Source organism: Ammospiza caudacuta, chromosome 4, assembly GCF_027887145.1.
Source record: "Ammospiza caudacuta isolate bAmmCau1 chromosome 4, bAmmCau1.pri, whole genome shotgun sequence".
Lineage (NCBI taxonomy): Eukaryota > Metazoa > Chordata > Aves > Passeriformes > Passerellidae > Ammospiza > Ammospiza caudacuta.
The window spans coordinates 46,322,994-46,346,819 of NC_080596.1; the positions used below are offsets into that span (position 1 = coordinate 46,322,994).

General features: G+C 38.0%; 1 protein-coding gene across 2 annotated transcripts in view; it reads right to left on the reverse strand.

The window, feature by feature from the left end:
* SORBS2 (sorbin and SH3 domain containing 2) overlaps positions 1 to 22,709 on the reverse strand; it is a 144,901-nt gene extending 122,192 nt beyond the window's left edge. Inside the window, exons 1-3 of one of the 2 annotated variants that reach the window (XM_058804275.1) lie at positions 20,141 to 20,162; positions 19,256 to 19,395; positions 4,030 to 4,157 (exon numbers count right to left, since the gene is read on the reverse strand). The gene's annotated coding sequence lies outside the window, so the exon portion shown is untranslated. Of the gene's footprint in view, positions 1 to 4,029; positions 4,158 to 19,255; positions 19,396 to 20,140; positions 20,163 to 22,599 lie in introns of those variants that run through there. The other variant, XM_058804279.1, reaches the window with a different exon arrangement.
* Between the last annotated feature and the right edge of the window lie 1,117 nt (positions 22,710 to 23,826).

Genomic DNA, 23,826 nt, shown 5'->3' on the forward strand with positions numbered 1-23,826 from the left:
TAGTTTACCTTCCCATTTGCACCTCCTCTGCTTCCTTCCCTCCCAGGAATTAAGTAAGACACTAGGACATTGCAATATACATAAATTGTTTATATCTGTTGATCTTATTTCTCCCTCTTTTGACTTCAGAGAAGAAATCCACTGCTTTCCAGGAGGTCCAGAGGCCTCACAGCGCTTCAGGGTCACACATACAGCTCTGCTGCACTCAGCTGCACCTCATGCCTTAGCTCACTAGATCCATCATGATAAACCACACAAGTGAGTGAATCCTATGCAGGTGCCCAAAGGAGCAGTTTCAAAGTCAAGAGGCTCCTCACATGGGAACTTTGGGCTTGGACTTTCGGCTTCAAAAGGCTGGAGCTGCTACTGCCTTTTTCACCCGTTCTTTTAGCACAGACTAGTAAAGATACACGTGCTAAAAGTCTCTTTGCACAAGGACAGTTCCTTTCTAATTGCATTTGTACTAAATGAGTGTTACAGGGAACCTTTCTGGGAAACAAAGTCATTAGCAGTCTCAAGCGTGGAAGGAGCCGAGGTGCCCAGGTCATGTCCAGCACTAAAGATGACACAGCATCAAACATTCTAACAGCATTAAACATTTAGGCACATAAGTCACTAAGGAAACATACCAATTCTTGAGACACTAATATTATGGAGACAAATGCAGTCTTACAAGTAGAAACAGATAATGCCTTATGTGAGCCACCTTGAAAACAGATTAAAGCATACTTATTAGATTACTTAGGAAGGGAAAGTGCTTAAAAGCATGCTTTTCTCAATAAAGTACAAGCACATAAGTGGAGGGATTTTGGACCAGATGACCTCACTGTGCTTCCTTCCAACCTTACCCATTCTGTGGTTCTGTAGCTAAAAAGGTGAATTCTCTGCCATGTATATGCAACTTTATTCCTAAAACAGTACTTTCCTAACATATAATAAAAACTAGAATCAAATGAAAGTCAAGGCTTGGAGCAGAAGTGAAAATTATTCTTTGCTTCATATGCAAAAGTACCTGCTTTTCACTTGCAACTATTACTTTTTTTTAACATGGAAAATTAATACTTCTGAAGTTGCAGAACATGGAAAATGTTTATCTAAAAGTGGTTTTCTTAAAAAAGTTAAGCAACCAAAACCTTAGACATTATAGTTAAAATTACTAATTCTTACAGAAGATGCTGACTGCTGTACTTGAATATTAATAAAGTGATTAATTTTACTCTCTTCCCCCAAACCACAGATGATGAGCAGAGGCTACAGTGAGAAGCTGGGAATCCTGCCAGCTCCTGTTTCATTTGGATCAATCGAAAGGTTAAGCACAGCCAAAGCTCCAAAGCCAACAAAGAGGCATTGCAATTTTGCACTGCTGCAGACACGAGATAACCAGGATGCCATGAAAATTGCAGCCCTCTAGAGCAGCTGCTTACATACAGAATCAAATCACAAAGTTTTTCCAGAGCTATGTATTGCTATCTGAAAATACCACATGGCCAGGTAGTCCAGTGCAGACACAACTCATAGGTGCCACATATGAATGTTCTCAGCATCTCCATTTTGGTACATCCCCAGTCTGCAGTTAATGTGAGGAAGAGATGGCTGCACCATGGCCTTTTACTAAGATTCGTTTACTCTATCGCCAGCTCTCAACTTCCAGTGTTCAAAACACCTTTTTCTTCTCCAGCATTGTCACATATTAAATCCATGCAGTTTCACCCCATTAATATGCTCTGCTGATATGCTTAGATCATAAATGAGAATCCCATACAGAACAGTTCCCATAAAACTCCACTGCCATCAGTAAATGAACAGAAGACCACACCATGGAAGTAACATCATGACTAAACAGCACATTAATCTAAGGTCTTTCTCAGCACAAAGCTTTTAACAAGAAATCTAAGTTACCATGATCCTCTGCTTCTCAAGGTAACAGTTCAGTAATATGGTATTTTGTTTGGATAACACTTATGTGGGCAAAAAGAAAATATTTTCTGAGACACTTTGATAAAATAATTCCATCATAAAATGCTGATAGATACACCTGCCTCCCACCCTTCTATTTGAGGTCACAAAGACACTAAGGAGGGAACACAGTTGTGTAACCAAACTGCACTAACTGAGCCTTTTTTCTACATACACCAAAAGTTATAAACAATGGTGTTAAGCCACCCCAGATTTAATGCGTTCCTTGGGACCATAAAATTAAGTAAAATGAAAAATTCAAATAAGAAAGTTGTTGGCTTTTTTTTTTCAGTATATTTTGACATCCCTTTTGGGAAGTGAACAAAGACACATTGTCAAAAGCAGAAACATGCACAAATGTTACCATTTGATCCCCATGAATGCTAAGGTATACTTATTCAAGGAAAGGAATTCCACTGCTCTCCTGAGATTTTCTCTCTTATGTTCAATTTTGTGCCAAGTTCACTCAGTTAAAGTTTGGGTTGTGTTAGCATGCCAGATACCAGCTCCTCTAAGTCAGCCCTGCTATTCACTCAAAAATTGCATGCAAAATATACAGTAAATTCAAACTTACAGAATTAAGAAATTACCATTAATAGACCATCACTGGTCCTTACTTTGAACAGTTCAAGCAGTGTTTTTAATTGAAAATAATTGGTATATATTTTTTGTCTATTATCCAGCCTATTTATGTGTAATTTCTCCTCCAGCTATGTCTTCAGACATATTAAGCGATCACATATTTCTAAATTGCTCAAAGAGTAACTGCAGCATGGCCTCTGAGGTGTCTTAAGTTCCTTCAGAAGCTTCAGCTTTTTGAGAAGTAATTCTCAGGTGAAAAACTCCTTTATTATGAAAACCATCAATGTAAGACAAGTAAGATATTTTTATGGAGTCTAGACATCCATTCCAGCTTTTCTCTTTTTTTCCAAAAATAAGATGGAAAGCTTCTTATTAAAACTTAAATGAATTAGAAAGCCTCCAAACAGTTTCTATGCAAGAATGTTGATCTGTTTTGTTTGGGGTTTTTTCTATGAAAAGATAACTATTGCTTGACATTAAATATAACACTTATTTTAAATATGACATTGGGTTTTCAACATATTTTTGGAAATAAACTGATGTCAGGGCTATAGCAAAGCCTGCAAAATGAGCTGTGTAGAACCAGGGCATGCAGTATCTAAGTACACAGTAATTGTGGTAAGCCAAAGCATTGCAGCATAAGTGATCAGATGGACTGGGTATATATAGGGTGCCATCTAATGCCAGCCAACTGCTTAGAAAAACCTCAGCACAGAGCAAAACATTTTTGGCTCTTCCAAGACTTTCTTCATTTTATTGCAGTAAGGAATAAAAATGGAAGGTAGAGGACAAGCTTACTTTTGTTTGGGTCAAACTCAGTTAATACTTCATAATCAAAGGAAAAAAAATGTTTCAAGCTGTACAGTCAAAACCCAAGGAAACTATAAGACATACCTTTAATAGAACTGTTACAGAATTGTATGATCAATTAAAGACTACTGATAAGTATGCTGACTGTCCCATGAAAAAGGCACATCACCAAGAAAAATAAAGCATTGTACTTAATAACATCAACCTACTTTATCTAGAAGATGTGAAACCAAAAATCAATGAGACATGAATGAATGTTGGGAAAGTTTATTTTTAAACTCTGCCTTGACACTGAATATACTTTGCAATACACATTCTTACATTACTTTATTAAATGCAGAACATTCAAAAAGGTAAATCCAGGGCAGAACAATCACCACTTTGGCTTTAAAACATTTAATGCCTTCATTACAGCAAAATTAGAACAAAGCACTAGATAAATGATTAAACCCCATGTATACCAAAGTACCATACAGAATAGATACTAATAGATACTATTCTGAAGTTTGTAAAAGCAGCACAGAAATGCCTTTGGAGCTTCATCTTTGTACTTCATATACAGAATGCACCAGTACTACCAGGAAGCCAAAGCTGGTTTTCTCTGAACACTAATTAGAAACTCAGAAATGCAAGTCATAAGGGTGGGAAGAAAGACAAATCCTTAAGAAAAGTATGACTTACCAGACAGACGAGTTTAGCTGTGTCTCAAATGCAGCAGAAGAAAGAAATTTCTGTGTATGTAGACCTTGTGTATTTAGCCCTTTATGAAGGTTTCTCTCAAGAAATTAATTTAACTCACATGGAAGAGTCTGCAAAAGAGAAAGAGAAAGAGTCTAAGCTGCTGGCTTTTTTTTTTCTAAGAACATTTGAGCTATTTTCAGCAGTAATGGGCTTGCCTACTATCGAAATGAAAATGTACTACAGGACAAGCAGCCTCCCAACCCAAGCTAAAAAAATCAGGAAATCCATAGCAAAAAAAACTTTGATCATTGTCCAATTTCTTATTTAAAGAAACAGAAGAAGCCAGGAACAACCACTGTTGATGAAAAAAACCAAACCAAGCTACTGTTAAAGGGAGATCAGGGACCTTGAATATTATAACTTTTAGCTTGGACAATGAACAACCATGGATTTATTTCAATGTGAAGAACACCTTCTGAGTTTGGTTATCTCTGAAGACATTTTGCCTTCTCTACACAGCATTTCATCTCTGATGGGAGTAATTCTATGTGCATTAAAGTCCATCATATCTGACTGGTAAACACATCCAAGGACAGGACAAATCAGTATACCAAGACTGAAGGCAGTAGTTTGTTTCTAGTCTGCATCTCAAGTTTCCAGTTTCAGCAACTGTACCATTCTGGAAGCCTAATGAGCTGAAGCTGCTGGAATTCCATTTTTTTTTGACCATATCACTGACATGATAAATATTTCCTGTCCTCCTCTGTCATGTTGCAAACCAATCAATTTACCCTCCCATAATGTAAAAATACTGGAAAACAGAAAGTGTAAATATAAAGTAATGACTCTAAGACCCTGAACATCTTCACAGGTACATAAAAGCTAATTACTTTGAAGTTTAAGAAAACACAGATAAACTGAGTCAGTGAAAAATTATCACTGTTTAATTTTTTGCAGCCTCTTCTGGTAGAGGATAAAGGTTCCATCATATCCCTCTCTATAACTTCCCTCTGTACATCTCAGCAATTCTTGATTTTTCTTTCTCAGAAAAAGTTCTCAAACATCACCACACTGTTAGGTACTGCCAATGAAAAATTTTTTTACTTTTGTTCAAGGAAAAGTTATGAGACTTACAGTTACTTTCACAGCTCAAAACCTAAAACAGGCTGGTGTGGTAAGATTTCAAAATGTTTCAATATCTGCTACATTTCCAGTCACATCTACTTAAGCACAATCATTTGATAACATTTTCGAACACCTTCATTTCTGATTTATTCATGAACAGTAGCTGTTTGGAAGTTATATGGACACATGAAACAGGATGCCAGACACAAGCTATTTATTAAACTGTTAAATGAGTAAAGCGATGCTCATTGTTATAAACAGACATGAAAAGCACATTTTCTCCTGAAGACCTGCATAAAAATCATTAGCTATAGAACACTTAAAACAATAACAAAAAAAGCTGCTAACTGTAAAAATATAGCAAAAATTCCTTCTGTGTTAGCTCAAAAACATCCTTCCCATTTGATCTCAGCTATTCCTAGTGTTACAACAATTAAAAGAAGCTACAACAAAACCCACAAACTCTAAATATCAGCCTGTTAAATTAATCATTATTGCCACTTCATTCCTGATGTCTAGTTTTAAGACCATCATTTTACCACAAAACTAGTCCAGCAAAGATAAAAAGCTCAGTTTAGATTTGACATTCAGGAACAAAGATATTCAAGGACTCCAATAGCTTAAATTTCAGATAATGTGTGAGTTATAGCCAGCTTTAGAGCTGTAATGCCAAGTGGAACAAGCAGTATAGTTTGTAAATAAATACAAGACCTGTATCTAGCAGACCACTAGTGTCAGATTCTACATTACCTTGCCATCCATAATGCTTTCATCTGGGGGTTACAAATCAATAAATATCCACATGCTGAATACTAATACTGCACAAGTACAAAACTAGAAGTATGTGTTGAAGTCATTATTAGCAGTATCAGTTTACTACTGACACAATTTAATACACAACACTTGGCAGCTCAGCATTTCTTCTCAGAGGCATCTTCTCAGAAGACAGATTTACCATTAGCTGAGTCACCATCAGCACTTAACCTATCTTGGTACCTTGTTTCTTCACACACCCTCTGTACTTGTGTAAATAAATGAGTTTACCTATTAGTATTTATAGCATTTACTAAATATGACAAAAGCACTGTTTCAATATATACTAAGGCGCTTTAGCTACTGCATACAAATCAGATCATCTTTATCCACAGGAAACATGAGATGTCAGAAATATCACATATATCATCTAGGTCTCAAAGATAAATGTACATGTATGTTTATTAGTAAAACAGACAAATATGTCACTACTACCAAGACTGTCACCTTATGCTTTTAAGGGACTGACAAAAATCTCTTTCATTTTATGGCTATTAGCAATACTAAAATTAACAACATAATTTCTTTAGTGACCCACTCCAGTGTGATTTAATCAATTTTTAGCACTAAAGAACTCAAACATGACCAAGAAGTGTATAGTTCTGCTGCTGCTGTAGGTACTCGGTGCAAGTCTCCAGGACCTCTGTAGCCAGACACTACAGAAATTTCCATAAACCAGAGGAAACAATCTTGATAGGTAAGAGATCCCGAAGGTTGTTCAAAATGCTGAAAGACAAAATTTGTATACCTGCTTCACTGCACGGATTCACATAAAGGAAATCTTGATTTTTCTAAGCCTAGCTTTTCAAACACAGTAGAGTCACTGAAGTCACTGCTCAGCTTCATATGGAAGGGCTGAAGGAGAATAATCCTTTTGAGAAGTGTTCCTGTACATTTCAAGGTATGCAGGTGAACACTGCACAGCCAGATGTAATGACTCCTTTTCCTTGTATTATTCTATACATGATTCTATTAATATACTTTAAGATTACTGGAATACCTTTGAGTAGTATGACAGTATGTCTAAATGAATTGCATGTTGCCTGCCTCAGGAAGAAGAGAGGAGTATGGATACAATTTCTTTAATTCGTTTTTTTTATTTCCAGATAAAATTTGAATTTCATCTGAACTATGATAGGTAACATAAAATGAATTTAATATTAGAGAATGGAAGCAAAATGGATGTAACTCTGTTTTCAGAAGTCTCCCTTGAGAGTGTTCATTCATAGAACTGATCATCTCAGTCTCTGAAATGGGTATTTTTTAGAGTGCAGGAAAAAAAAAATCTACAGAAGGAAAGCTATGGATCACATGCTTTGTCCTGGACTTCACCTAGTCTCAAAAGTGTTTTAGACATACAGGAACTTGAAGGATCTTAGAAATAAGACTTTTTTTTTTCAATGTCTCGTGTGTTTTCAGTAGCCTCCACTGCTGAAAAGCAATGGAGCTGTGAAGAAGAGTGGCCATGCTCCTGGACAGGATGGAATACCTTGCTACACATAGGTCATACACAACATTATTTGTGGTTAATCCTGCATAACGTAACATAAGTAAAAATGCACGAATATATGTTAACTGAACTTAGTGCCAGGGATGCCTATACTCAAACAAGCACCAAGCAGCTTTCTGAATTTGTCACAGAAGTGTTCTACACATAATTCATGCATTGGAAAGACAGGGATCAAGATAGCAAGTAGAAAGATTCACATTCTCACGTTATTAGCACGAACTGGTCTGCAAAATGGCATATGGTTCAGGAAGCATTGACTCTGCTGTTGTTCTGCAGAACAGCAGACCTGCATTCTCTTTAAGAGACCAAGTATCTTTAGCTGTATGGAAGTCTCATTTTTGACTTTAGATTTATGTTAGACTGAAACCTCTAGCCATTTTTTGTAAGTCATTTTACAGTTATAATAAGCAGCTATGTTATAATTTTAATATGTTTAATAACGCAGAATCCACTAAAAATTATTATTATACCTGTAAATCAGCACCAAATAACTACATTAAAACATAAGGATACTCTCAATTTTGAAGAGAAATCACAGGCATTTGACACCCTCCAACTACTGAAAGCACATTATCTAAATATTTAAATGCTCTTAGTCACCTGTTAGAACCAATTCCAATACTTTAGTCAGCTGGGTGCAAACCATGTAACTGCTCTCATAATGATGAGAAATGGGAAAAATTACTACAGCCACTACAGCTATCATTCTGAAACTGGACCAACAGGATAATATGCCTACCTACTTTGTTAGTAAAACTAACTTCCTCTGTTCAAAGAGCAAACAGTTAAAACTGAACAGGAAAATAAATATGAGAAGGCCTTTTCAGGAAATGGGGAACAGAAGCTTATTGTTAATCTCACTCTTAATATACATAGCTAGGCCATTGTTTCAAGAACTTGGTACAAAGTTATTTGTCCTTCAGGTCTGTTTTCTGCTAGACTGTGCTTAACTCTTGCGTAAGACTGTGGCTGCTTTTTGGAAGGCTGCTGGGGCATTACAGAATGGAGTTTTCCTAAAGGCCTAAACCTCAGAAATGTAAACAAGCTAGGACTCTCAATCTGTGATTTACCGATTTACCAATGCAAGTAACAGGGTCTTTTGAGCCCAAATAAAAAGGGGCAATTCTTAAAATACCCATTTTATATATATATATATATATATATATATATATAGCATCTGTATATCTTTTAACAGTTAGCTAAAATTCTCCTCCTGAACCAAGCAAGCAAAGCCTTGCCTTAATGAAACGACTTTGGTGACAGCTGTCCTGTGCAACCTACAAATATCCAAAAGATGTTCTTTCTCAGGTTTTTTCCACTCTTTAGCAAAACCATGGAAGATGATGTTATGCCACCATGTTATTTTTAAAACCACTGTACTTATGGACATTAGAACATCTGCCACGGATATGGAAAACCTGGATTAAACTTCCAGAAGGATTTGTAGTCACATCTCCCACTTCCGTGACACAATCCCAAGCGTCATGCTATTGTCTGGTCTTGTGAGGACATTGGTGCTATTTCACAGAGTAATCACATACTTCATGTGGCTCACAGAGCAAGAACTGTGAGTCATAAGCTTAAGAAGGAAAAACTTACCTAGGAGAAAGGAAAGTTTGAGCAACTGTTATTCTGAAATATTTACAAGTGAGCAATATACTCTGAAACATTCACACCTTCCCAGAGTTATCTGTGGATAAAACTGTGCTCACTTCTCAAGGGAGAACTGCCACCACCAGGCTCTGGGGCCATGATCCTGTGTGCAGCTGGCACTCTCAAGCTGCTGGTCCATGTAAGGAAAAAAGAAATCCGCAGAAGTAACACAAATCCCATATCCTTCCTTCCGCTTCACAAAGACTTATGTTCCAGAGCACAAGGCCTAACACCATTCTGCTTTTTCTTAAACCACCAGATTATGGCCAGGCCAGCTTTACACCTCCACACTCTGTACTGAGCTTCTATTCCAATTACCATGGCTAAATCCACAAAGGAATTTAGGTTTCTCAATAATTAACACAATGGTTTTCTGCCAATTTGCTTAGCTGCCAGGCTAGTAAAGAAAAAAAAAAGGGACCTATATGAAAAACAGTCCTTATTTTTACCAATTAAGTAATTTTCATGTTTTCTGCTACTCACAGCATAGAAGGTAGGAAACAGTTGAGCTGCTGCAGCAGAAGCTTTCAGACACTGAACCCTAGCACGAGCATTTTCCACCTTAAATGAGTACAAAACCTCTCACTACAAGGCAAACAACAGTGTAGAGAACCATCTTTCCATCAGTGGTGCTTTAGTCAGTTTATTCATTTTACTACTATGATCCACCAACTGAAAACACATGAGAGAGTTCTTCAGCATTTTAGAATACAAAGTAATACTACCAGAGTCTAGTATTTTTATGATATCTCTTTCTTTTTCCCCCCATTAGTCAGATTTCAAAGGCAATATTTGGTTTTCAGCAACCCAACGTTTGTATTTATGTTTCCTACCTCTAATGGCAATACAATATTGACATAATAGAAACAGCTGAAGTCAGACAAAGCTCACCAAGACACAATTGCTTTGGCAAACTCTTTGCTGCTCACAGTTTCATATGCTCATGACAACTATCAGTCCTTCAGGCTGCACAGAAGGCAGCTATTTCAAAAGCTCAGGTACACGACACCAGCAGACTGAACCTACTTGCAGCTACACTGCCTCCACCTGTGTCCACTTTCATGTTGCTTATCAGCAAGAAAGGTGCTGCCAAATTGCCTGAGCCTACCAAGCCTGCTCCTGGTCCTTACAAAATATCTCCTCTCTGCAGTATGATGTAGCACACAACAGGAAGCTCCTCAAACAGAAAACTGACCCCTTCCTGACCCCTTCCTGTTCAAATCTTTGTTCCTGAAGATCATAATGTACCCAAAGATTGACAAATCCTCATACAGTAGCTTGGAGGGAAAGGAACTCCAGGAAAGGTTTCCAGGAAGTTTTACAGCTCCCAAAGGTGAAGTTAAAGCACGAAACCAACACCTGCCAGTGGGAATGGCTCAGGAAATCAGTGCTGAGCTTGTGTTTGTTTTGTTTTCTTGTTAACAGAGGCACATGATAATGGAGTCATCTGTCATGTATTGCTTCAGCTAATGAAAATGAGAGCTCTTTCACAGTTTTTGTTTGCTGTTTGTGTTCTTTACAGGACTATTAATTGCAGAACAGGCTATTAGTTTGAAACATTTGTTTGAACTATATTAATGCTTTTCCTAGCTCAGGAAAGTCAATTTGATGTTTGCTGTACTCAAGGCAATGCAGGATGTTACAGTTGTGCTGCCAGTTAATTGCTCTGTACTGAATTATCTGTAGGTCAGAACTAATTTTTCAGCTAACAGAATTTGACCCTCATTTAAGTGACAGAGACAAGAAGAGCATAGTCACCATGGGTGACATTACTTTATGGATTTTTAGAAACTTCTTCATTCTTCTCCACCAGTTAGCTTCCACTGCTGATCAGTGAACATCAGTAATAAAGAATTCAAAACTGCAGCCATATTTTCCACTGCAAACTTTCTCTCTGAATGGAAAAAATCTTCCACTAGGAAGACAGGCTACAGACACAACTCTAAAACAAGACTTCTTTGCTATCTCTGTTTTCAGTAGCCAGTATGACTACACATTTTATGAGATGCAGTGTATACTCCTTAGGAAAATTAGGCCATTAATGAGACCCCAATTCATATGACAAAGGCCAGTGCCACCCAGGAAGGTGGAGAGAAAAGATCATTAAAAATATTCTTAAACAGCAACGAACTCAAAGCTGGAACAACATGATGTACATATTTTGCACATTGGGTGGAGGAAGCAGCACCTGTCATAGCATAAATCTAAGGTGGCTGAAGTTGCACAAAAGGAGGTGGGGAGAGGGGTTCTGAAGATAGGTGAGAACTGGAAGTCAAAGGTAACATAATCTGAAGTATATGTCCTATTTTGTATTCATGAAGTTTTACACCTATTAGGTAGTTTCCTCTCTTTGAAAAATAAATACTTGGAAAGGTGGATTTCCCTTCCTAGAAATTGTTTACTTCCTAAGAACTTTTTAACATCCTCTGTTTTTCAAATTCCTCTGCCTATTAATAATAACAGCCCAAAAGACACTTCTTTCCCCTCAAGGCTGTTCATCAGCTTGATGAAATGACTGTTCAAACCAGAAAATTTTATTTTTATCCCTTAAACAATGATCACTACAAGCAACAATAAAGTTGTGCACATTTGCACTTAAAAAATGTGAAGGATGAAGTCGGTGACTTGTGGTATCCTCTGCTTCTAAAATGGCTTGAAAACTTAACCTAAATGGAAAAACAAAATTGAGAAGTTGAAAGATAATTTTTTCTCTACAAAATTTATACAGAATAGCTAATCACACAGTTTTCTATCTTACTTCCCAAAAGAGATGGTAGAGATAAAATAGTTGTCAAATTACAGCCTTGTATGTAAAGGCATCAAAAGTAGACAGCAGACATATCTCAGCAGAAGTTTAATTATTACAAATTTAATGTCCAAAAACACATTAAAATGCTTGCATTCTGTTTGCCCTACCTTCTGCTTTGAACTCATTGACTTAAAATTAAAGCTCAGGCACATTTGATTCCTGCAGCAATTAAACAAATTGCTCATAAGGAGAAACAAATTTCTCATAAGGAGAAAAGCATTTGATTATATTTTTTGTCAGCCTTTATATTCTGATCAGCAAGGTGAAAAAAAATTACATGTGATTGACAGTTATCTGAAGACTAGAGTTTGAAACCAGAGGGCAACAACAGAGGGGGGAAATCACTAATAGTTTTACATAGTGTCTGTACAGCTTTTGGTTATTTATAACAAAATCAGCTTATGATAGATGGGTGGCATGAACTAGAAACACGTGAGTTAAGATCAAAGTCTAAACTGTCCAGAAGTTGAGCAGTTCAAGTCATTTTAACAGTGCTTTCAAAAAGAAAAATGGCATTGAAACATTAAAAAAAAAATCAAGTCTCTATGCTAACTTTTATGTGATCCACACAGAAAAAAGAAGTCAACGCACAAAATCTTTTTATGATGCAGCATTGAAACATTGCTGCCTTTGAAATGACAACACAAAGACATCTCTATTTCCTGATTCCTCCTCCTCATGAAGCTAGTGACCGCTTAGCCTGGTTTTGATAGTGACATTTCAAAATCACAGGTGTGTCTGATACAGACAGCACAGGAAGTTTAAGATGAAAAAATAGCACAATTGCACTGACCTTAGGTTGAAAATCCGGTTAGCATTTGCAGGATTCCAAGTTGAAATGCACCATTTGAACATAACTTCTGATGTTCATCAAGAGGCAGGACTATTTATCTAACAGAACATGCCCAAAATATAGTAAAATTTGTGTATATAAACATGTGAAGCTATTTCCAGTAATAAATACACTGTAAATAAGGTTAGTAAATTCATTCAAGATTGTGCCAAACTTTTCAGCCCAGATCTTACTAATGATAGTAAGACTTAAATACTAATGTAAGTAATGACAATCAGAAAATCATTATATCAAGGTACACAAATAAACACAAATTCAACACTTCTTTTCATCTTTTAGCTAAATCTTTCCAGCATTCTTCAAAAGAAATTTACAGGCACTTTGGGCTGAACCTAAAGCTACAATAGCAAAAACCTGGACGATAAGGCCTTTCCAATGGTATTTTAAAAGTACACATTTACTGTAACTACTTTTAATTAATTCAGGGAGGATTCCTACCATTGCATTCAAAGAGAGAAAACATCAATAAGAGCTTTCAAAAATACCAAAGTCTATAATAATATCATTTGTAAGTGTCATTTTGCTAAATTCCTCTCTGCCCTCTTCCAACAAACTTTAAATGAATTCTGAGTTCCTTGTTTAGAAAATGTCTTGGTAAAGAAAACACCCATGTTTAAAATAAGTCACAGAAGAACAACTGCCTTGAAGTCATGCCCTTGCTTTTAAAAATATTATTCAGATCGGATTCTCACAAGGCCAAACTTGAATCATCATTTCAGCACTTAACAGCTTAAGATACTAATTTAGGATTATGAGAAACAGCAAGTCAGATTTCACAGTTTTGCAAACACAATGGTAAGAGTTCTACAATTGTTTATTGTACCCACCAAAAAGGGTAGACACCTCAGAGTATAGTTCCAAACCTATCCCTAAAAAAGTGCATTAAAAAATTATCTGCTTCTGGGCAAAGCAAAGCTAAAAATCCTTTTAGTTCTTTAAAAAAGTGCTTAGTAAAAACTATCCACATGTCCTCACCAGAGAAAATAAGTCCAGAATTCAAAAGAAGTGGTTTCTTTTATGAAGATTTAAATTATATATATTATTAGATTGTTTTGACAATTTTAGGTATTGACTGTGAAATTTTCACAGCATTATCTGCAATTAGTTCAGAAAACCCCCCCACTTTCTAATGACCATAAAGAGAGGCTGTTCCTAAACATGCTGGACGATAAAGTCCATAGAAGTCTAAATACAATATATACAATACTGAAGATGACAGTAGAATTACACAGATTTGACAGGACTACACACAAGAAAGCTTGCAATATAATTATTCTTTCAAGTCATGTTTGAACTCAAGCCACCTCCAAGCTCCAGCTCAGCTCATCATTTTAAAACCAAGTAACACACTGAGAAATGGACATTTTCTATAAAGATATTTGCAGTCCTAATTCACTTGTGTACAAAGCAAAACACATGAATTAGCCCACCAACATTCTAACAGACTTTGTCCCAGTTGAAACAATTTGGTGCAAAACCAAGGGACAGAAATTAGAGCTCCTTAACACCTGATCTCACCCTCAAAACTGCATTATTCCATTGCTGGTGCAGGACAGCTAGAGAGAATCCCATTTCCATAATGGATAATCACATTGAAAATGTAGACTTCTAATGCTTCATCTAAAGCACTTGTGAAGGGACAGGACTTTTTCATTTGGGTCCGCCAAGAATAAAATACAACATAAAGAAAAAACCCACAGAAGGAGGTCAATTTGTTTTCAAATCTGAAAATTTCAATTGGAGTTACTATGCGTGCAGATGAAGACAAAAAAATCAATTTAAAAAACAAAATCTGTAGTTTGCTCTGGCACACTGTGTATGGGCTGGACATTTGACTAGAATGCAAATATGACTTTTTGGTTTTTTTTTTTTTGTTGTTTTTTTTTTTTTTTTTTTTTTTTTGTTTGGGGTTTTTTTTTTTTTTTTTTTTTTTAATAAAAACACCAAAAAACCCCTGAATGCTCAGGTATGTGAACTCCTCAAGGAAGTGGCTCATGTTTCTCCACACTTGTTTCCCCTTCACTCTGAGTGTGTGTTGTAGCTTTTCCTGAGAGGGCTGATTTCTCCACAGCACTTTTGAAATCTGATTTCTGATTTTGTTTTGGTCCCCCCATGAGGAATGCTATTGTTTAGGCCTCTTGTCAACACACAATTTAACCACAGTATCTGAACCCACGGTTTTAAGTAACATGTGCTGATCTATGCAAGATGTACCCCATGAGACCCCTCTAATTTTTTTTTCTTTGATGCCACTGTAGCTGTCCCTTCCCCAGAATATAGGGCACATATAGATGACTCGTTGTCTTGTCACTGCAGCAATTATATCTGTCTTTTCCCTTTCAAGCACTTTTGTAATTCTCTTCCTGTCTCCTCTTGCAACTCCCAGAAGTCTCTTCACAGTGTCTGCTCAAATTTCCCCACATACATTTCATCCACTCATAGTAGCAGGAATCTTTTATCATAAGAACACTTCCCAAGTTCATCTACAAAGCTACTATTTTCTTCTTCCTCAGACACCCTTTACATTTTCATTTCTGCTGCAGGAAATCAAGAAAAGCACTGGTGTTGTAGTCAAGCAGAGGTCAAAGCCATGTGTTAATAAACCTGCTTTTCAGTTTACCTTTGCATCAAGCCTGCTCCATCTTTCATGTTCAACACATATTGCAAAGAGAACTTGACCCTGCTGCACTTTCTGTAGCTCTTACTGACATGTTTATTTTCATTTGTGTTCTTTATCTAAGCAGTGACTGATTTTAGAGAATTATGTTTAAGATAATTGCCCCACTAAATACAACAAAAAACAAATTCACACCTGAATTAATTTAGCACACCATCTCTGCAATTATTATTGCCTTGCTCATAAGAGAAGAATCTCCTCAAGCTGGAAGGGATCCTCCTACTCCTTTGTATGTATTAATTACAACAGGTGCTGGCTTTCAAACAAATTCTGTAGAGTTTGCAGTCCTGACAGTTAAAAGTGTGTCCTGAATTTGGCCTTTGCTCAAGACCATATATCAGTCATCTGTGAATCAAATGCCAATGGCAAAAACATGTGAATGTGTAAATCTACAGCTATGCAAATAACGAATTCAAAACCTCTCTTGTACTTGTTTAGAAGCAGAATGATGATCTGCAAGGCTCAGATTACATGATCCGTATCTGTAAAGTGACCCTTATAGAAGAGGTCTCTTAAAAGACTTGAATTTGCCTGATTATCTGCATGTATGTCAAAACAAAGCCTTTGGTTCGGTCTTTATTCTACTGTCAAACCTGTCACCCTTTCGTTTGCTCTCATACAGTAGCACTTCATTTGATTAGCCTCTTTCATATTTTACTTATTCAAAGTAAACCATTTGATTGCATCAGTCACACTAAAATAATTATTTCCTTCAGATTCCTAACAAATACAGATTTCTCCGAAAGAAAAACTGCAATTACCATGAATTTGATTATCTGGAGAATGCCACTGCTTAGAGTTCCCTGTTCATTAGAAATTCACTAGAAACTAAATTAAATTAAATTTGTGCTGGCAACTGCTGTCTTCTGTCAGGATTTGCTTATTAAAATGTGTAACTGCATAACTGGCTAGAAGGAGCAGTGTGACGTACCTGATCAATATATGAATTAAATGAAACATAACCAGTGTTTTGCACTGGCACCCCTTTGGGTTGCTATTGCTTGCTTTTCTTTAAAATCTTTACTGTCAGTGGGAAGAAAGAAGATACAAGATTGATGCCTAAATCAGACAATAACTGTGTAAGATTTTAATAAGCACAAAATACACAAAAGTCAGTAGTGTGACGTGTACGTTCAAAAGGGAATTATTTCTTGGATACTTCACCTAGGCCAATCCCTACAATTTAGGATTATCTCAAAGGCTGAAACAGTCTGAAATTCAAAACTCACATGATGTTTACAATCACCAGTTGAAATACCCACAAACTTGGGTCATCTAATCCATTAATCCGCTCCTTATGAAGGTCCATGATGGTTGCTTTATTGGAGACAGCAAAACATCCTGGGCTGGAGATTTATTAAATAACCTTCATGACATACAATATTTTTGTAATTCTCACCAATCAATAATTGCCTCAATTATTTACTCTTCCTTATTTATCATACTCCAGCATACTAGAAAAGCTTTCATACCAACAGATAAGAGAATCTGAAGTTCTCAAATGAACACAAAAATCAGTGAGAAACAGGCATTTAGTACCTTAAAAATGTCATTTTGCACCTGCTTGATGCCAACATGTCAGATTACATTTATGTTTTTATAAATGTTTATACATATTTATGTTTAAAAATAAAGAAATTTTTTATTTTTAAATAATATATAATTTTTCATTATTAAGAAAAAAATAATATTAAAAGAAAAACAACAGTCAAAGCACCCAATTTATCTAACCCATGCTATGTTCTATTGCCTGAATCACTACTTTTCACTTGTAGTCACTTCAAGCATGAAAATACTGTTCATATGCACAGAGATCCTCTGTAGTAATATGTAATTTCTAGTTCATGCATTTTTCACGCATGAGAATTGATCCAGATAACTGAATCTTGGATAGTCTCCCCCACCCCATTATTTTTGCTAAAACTGAACTCTGACAAAGCATTAGTTTTCAGCAAGTTAATCCCAGTGAGAGATATGGGGCTTTATTAGACACTATAGCTCTCAAGGTACACTGTGGTGATGAAGCTCTGTGCTCAGGCTATGGTTATTAGGAGTCCCCAGACCCCACGCTGACAAGAACACACTGTGGCTCTCCTGCTCTTGACACAGCCCCTACCCCTTCTAATCACAGACCACACCATCCCACCTAAGCCTCTTAGGAAGGGTTACAGTCACCTTTCAGCCTTGCTGCCTCCTTGAACTGGGATTTCACCTATTGGTGCTGTTCAGAAAAGAAAAAAAATCAACCAAAAAAACCAACCAAATAAAAACCCAAACCAAAAAAACCCACAAAAGCAACAATACATTAAGGAATCAGACATGTTACTCTTAAACTTTGTGTTTGAAAAGACACAAAGACCCTTCCACCTATTTTGACCTTCAGTCATAACTACTGATTTCTGATTAGCATAACTCATCATCATACAACTAAATGCAACCATTAGAAATCAATGCATTTTACTATTTTCATAAAAATCAATGAATCTGATTTTCAGCTGTGAGAACTGCAGTTACTGATTCCATTTCCATTTGGTTTCAGCATGCATTCCTGCATATTCTTCAGGGTCCTGAAGAAGCAAAAAAGTAAAGCTGCTATGCTTGTGGATAAATTTAGTTAATAAGCCACTGCTGCTAAACTAAGGATAGCTTTAGGTACCTGACAAACACTTCAGTTGTACACTGCTTTGATACTTGTACATAAAATGCAAGATGAGTACCCTTAAAAGAAGTAAAGCTTTCATCATTCTATCTCTCAGCATTATTTAACAGCTGTTATACAAAAAGGCTAATGAAAAAGCTTGGTGTATAGTTTGATAATAGTAACGATTGAGAGGAAGAATGTTTGTTTTCCTTTTAGTGTGTTTCTCCCACTATTCTCTGAGACTCAGGACCTTCAATATCACCTCTTTAAAAGTGCACTATGTTACTCAGGTTACTTAAGAACACAGAACCACATCTGTGCTATTCAACCCCCTGATGGTGGTTGGTGAGGTTTTTAAGGGTGGATGAGTCAGAACACTATCTGTATTCAGTACAGAAAGACCAAAAAAATCAATCTATTTAGGGAAAGAAGTTAGAAATAACAGAAGAAACAGGTCCGCCTTTGGAATTTCCTACTTCACAGCAGCATTAGCTATGATGTACCACTGTTATGGAACAATACATCTGAACAGAAAAATACATTACATGCTTCAAAAACACTGAAAGCAGGAGTAGATCTAAAATGTCGTCATCTAGCATGCCTGTACTCCAAGATACATGTTGCCCTTTTAAGTACTTACTTCTCTCCCTTTTCCCTCCCATACATGAACTTTTCCATTACATCAGTGCCTTTGAAAGTCTTACTAGTTTTTGTTTTAGCTTTTAAATGTTAAGAAGCTCCATAATATCAGAAAGGTCAGCTTTGGTCAAAACACTTTTATGAAAAGACACAAGACTATTTGAATAAAAATGAACACAGAGCATCTATGGCACAGTCTTCTCTCACAGAGGAAGCTACATGTTACATACAGCAGTAAAGAAAGGAAATTCAGACTAGCAAGAGTAACATGCTTAATCCAATAGGAAATACTGACATGAGAAATGACTGGTATCAGAGCAGTAGGACACAATAATAAAGAATACATTTGTACAATTCTAGTTTACAAACAGGTAGAAAGTGACAATTTTTATTTCTATTTTTGTTCAGACAGCCTCACTGGAGCAGAAGTACTGTTCCAAGGTCACACCTGATGGAGGCTGTGCACTCCAGACACAACCACATAACTGATGTATTACATTCAATACCTGATCCTTCAGGTGCAGAAGTGACATTCAGCCATTTCACAGTGTAACATCATACAACATATCCAGCTCCATAACTGTGTCTTCCCTGGGCACATCCCTTCTGTATTGCTGCTCACAGGCTGGTCATGTCTGTAAGTACACTGAGAAGAGTCCACAGACTGAGGACAGACAACACATTTCCACACGAGCTCTTATAAGGTTACTGCGCTCTACACACCCCATGATTGGTGGATGCTTATCACTGTTTGTTCAAACCTGATTATTTTAAACAAAGAGCATATGAAATAAGCTGCCACACCACTTCAATCTACCTCCTTCGGTCATCCTGGTCTCTTATTTCTATTACTGCTTGCACCTGCTACTATGACACTGCATTTTAGGATTAATCTGATGGGTTTGCTTTGTTGGTATTCTGTTTAAGGGCTACACATGGACCCAGAGTCACCTTCTAAGGTTATCTGTCTAAAAAACGTTTGAAGCGACTGTAATGTTAAAGCACAACAGCTGATGTTATTTACATCTCTGCTGACCAAGAGAGAGCCTGACTTTGGATAACCTAGAGGCTTTCCAATAATGCATAATCACCTCTTGATAAAAAACATGGCTCCACTGAAACCTGAAAAACTTCTAGACTTCAACTAGAACTCTACGCTACCATTTCTAATACCAAACTTTCCAATTTGTCCTATGTCATATTATTATCAAGGTCTTGTAAACCTTCTGTTTATAAATACACTTCAAATCATCATGAAAGGAAAAAATGTCCCTCTCCATGCATGCCCATTTGATTTCTACATCAGTGACCCAATTCTAGGCCCTTAAAACTTACATGATGTGGAATTAGTTTGCACTGGATACACTCATTACTTGGTTGCTGTTTCTTACCTCTAACTCATTTAAATTCTTCCTCCACATCAGATTCTATTGCAGTACCTCCATGACCACTACTGACAGTCACCGATTTGATTTACAAATAGCTCTGATGGGATCAGATGTTGCCAAAGAGACAGTAAGGAAGCAGAGGGAAGCTGGGAATCGATATGAGAAAAATAACAAAAGGAGAAAAGCAGAATGGAAAGAGCTCAGAATATTGGTTTAAATAATAATGACTAATAAGATGCATCTATCAGCACCTAATGGGTGCACACTGTTTACTGATTAGTCATTGCTAGTCTTCACTTGTTTTCCTCAAACCATAAATTCTTCATAGTGAGAAGAATCCACAGTGAGAATCAATTCACCTTGAACTACAAGATCCTTTACTTTGTATACTGCTACATCCATGTTTCTTATTGCTGTAACAAAATCTCCCTCTTTGTTAAAGACTTTCCAACATCTTAAATACTAGCTCTGCTTGTTTATAATTTTCCTCATAATTACAGACTCAATCATAAATATTAATGCAGTGCCACACTGTAAAGGCACTTCCACTTTCTAGATCACAGATGAAGGCACTTCTCCAAACCACTTAGCGTATGACCCCTGCACAGAGGCATAAAGAACTTGGTGTGTGTGCATTCACCAAAAAACAGAATCCTGAAATGGTTCAGAGGGAGCTTTTCTCATGGGGAGAACACATAGTAGCAATTCAATTATATACTGCTGTTTCCAAATGCAGTGCCTCACTTGGGGGATAGTTGCTGATCATGCTTGTTCAAATGCCTTTGCAGGATATATACAGAAACAACACTGGAATTTGGCTCCTAGTTACAGAGTGCTGGTTACTAATTTAACTATAAAGATACCAGACCTCGAATTCTTGATTTCATGCCCACTCAACTGTCCAAACAAATGGCTCATCTCAGTGGGACTTAAATCCACATAAATATTAAAGAAGGCTTAAAACCAAAATATCATCTCATTTTCTATAGATGCAAAGTGAATCACAACATTTAGATCAGTTTTCAGAATAATACAATGCATTTCATTGTAAGAGAATTCAGAAATTGTATTAATGCATAAGAATACAGTTGGTAGTTAGGAAAATACTACTTTAAATAGAAACGTTATCTGTCCTGAGGGATTGAGGTTTTATTGACCCAGGTTTAACTACAGCAAATGTGTTGTGATTAATAACTACTCAGAACAATTCATTTTGCAGTGAAAAATCTCCAGCATTAACAAACAGTCCCTATCAGAAGACCTCTCCCATTTCTACTAGTTCCTGGTATACGTCTCGGTGTTTTTATTGTCTGTATCTTCAGTAGATTATCTCAGAATCCCTGGGATTGTTCAATAAAGTTTAACCGTCTTGTGCTATTAATGTGCTGGTACTCCATGTGGAGTGCTCGTTTCCTTCCTTTTATTGAACGCCAAACGGAGGGACACAATGGGTGTGTTGTGCTCTGTCTAGCACGGAACGTGCGATATCTTTAAAAAGGAGGTGTGAGCTGGCTTTAATACCACTGCTCTTAACAGCACAAGTACCACAAACTAATCAACCACAGCACTGGGGCATGCAGTCCATTGAAAGCTGGTGAAAAAGCTGCTTTTTATTATGACCTACATACTGCACAGTAGCAGTTGGACAATTTAAATCTAACGCTGTGGCTGAGCACAATGCATGGAATCTACTAGTGATGAACTCCGTGATGTAAGGCAAACATGCTCACTTGTTCTATAATATTGTATTTCACCCACGCTATCCTGATAATAAAAAACACAATGACAATCCAAACAAAAATATAATCCTTGCCTTTCAGTAGAATTATCTACTAAAAATTTATCATCTATTGTAAGCATCCTTCTGAATCAGCAACCATACGGAACAACACTAACATCGAAACGTTTAAGGACAACGCAGTGAGATCAATGAATTCAGCAACCACCCTAAAGCAGCCACGGACCGAAGCCAAGGCACAGACACCGAGAGCAGCCTGTTTCCCGCACGAAGTTGTGCCCAGCTGTGCCCGAGACCCGCGCCCGCCCGTGCCCAGGTACCTCTCCCGCAGCAGCCGAGGCGCACAGCGCTCCCTTTTGTGGCCGGGTCCGGCGGCGGCGGCTCGCCCGGCGGGAGCAGCCCGGGATCCGCAGCGGCGCCGGGCTGGGCCGGGCCGGGCCGAGCCGCACACCTGCTCCTGGCAGCGCCGCGCCCGGCGCCAGCCGCGCTCCGAGCGGCGACTCCCCGGCCCTGGATCCCGGCTGGGCTGCGAGCGGCGGCTAGCGAGCTGCCGAGACAGCAGTGCGGAGGAGCCCTGCCTTCACAGGACAAGCCCCCGCTCCGCCGCCTGACAGCAGATATGCAGCATTATCGCCCCGCATTCCGCCTCCCCCGAGCAGCGGCGGGAGCGGCAGCCTGTCAAAATGGCAGCTGGCGAGCCCGCTCCGCCGCCCGCATTACTCACTAATATGCCCGCTTCTTCTGCGTCCCCCGACGGGATTGTTGTTTATTCCCCGGTATAGCACAGCAGAATATGTCACATTGTTTCCCATAAGCAAAATGGCTGGTCCCCTCGGCACCGCCGCAGAGCGCTCATTGGGCTCCCCCGGCTTGCCGGAGCCATGGCAACAGCCAACAGCGGCCCGGCCCGCCCCGGCGCCCGGCACCGCGCCCGCGGAGCGCCCGCACCGAGCGGGCACCGGGCACCCGGCAGCGCTCCGAGCCCCGCACCCCGGGCTGCGAAGCGCCGCGCCAACGCGGCCGGGCAAGCGCCTCTCTGCGCCAAACCGAAGCGCCAAAATTGACAGGGAACTGTGTAAGCACTCGGGGTAAATAATCGTCCTTACCTAGGAAATAGACAGTAGGGATAGCCATTATACAATAGTCAGCTGGTTTTTCAACAGTAAAGCCTAAGTCCCCATTAATTCACAATAACCTAATCCCTGACATCACAATTCTTAAAGGTTAAAGGTTGCTGCTTGTTACACAACTTTCAAAGCTTGCACAATGAAATTACCATGCAATTTTATTCTATTTAGAATAACACGTTGTTTGGGGTTTTTTTTCCTTTCAGTTGGAAGTAGGAAGAAAATGAGATATTTGTGAAGAATTTAAAACTGCTCATAAAAAATTCTGTTCTTCAAGACCTGTCATGAGCATTTATCTCAACTGCTTAAGGAGTCAGGAATATAAGATAGAGAGCACAAGCAACATCCATCAGCCTAAAGTTCACAAAAAGTCATTTAGAAGCATTAAATGTATCTAAGCAAGGATACTGCATTTCATACCCAAGAGTAATGAGTATTGGTCAGAACTTCCCAGTTGTTAGCAGGGATTGACTTAATACATATGTGAAATAATTGCATTTCCTTGTCCAGCTTTACTTTTCTAGGGCTACAGCAGATTTTTTGCCTCTGAGTACAACTTGTAGATAAAGCTCTGCTGCTCCAGCCCTCCAACTGAATTTGCTGGTCTCAGGATCCATGGACAGTGGTGTCACTGTGGAGTCCTGGGCAGAGAACTAAGGTCCACTTGAGTGGATTTTACACATTTTTTCCTTCAGCATCTTCACCCTCTTTTCCTTGTGTAAATTTCTCTGAAAGTGAGTACTGAGCTCTGTGAAAGTGACCTGGGAAGGGCTCACAAGGAAACAAGTAAATAAATTCTGTTTAGAATTCTGAGGTGTTGGAGC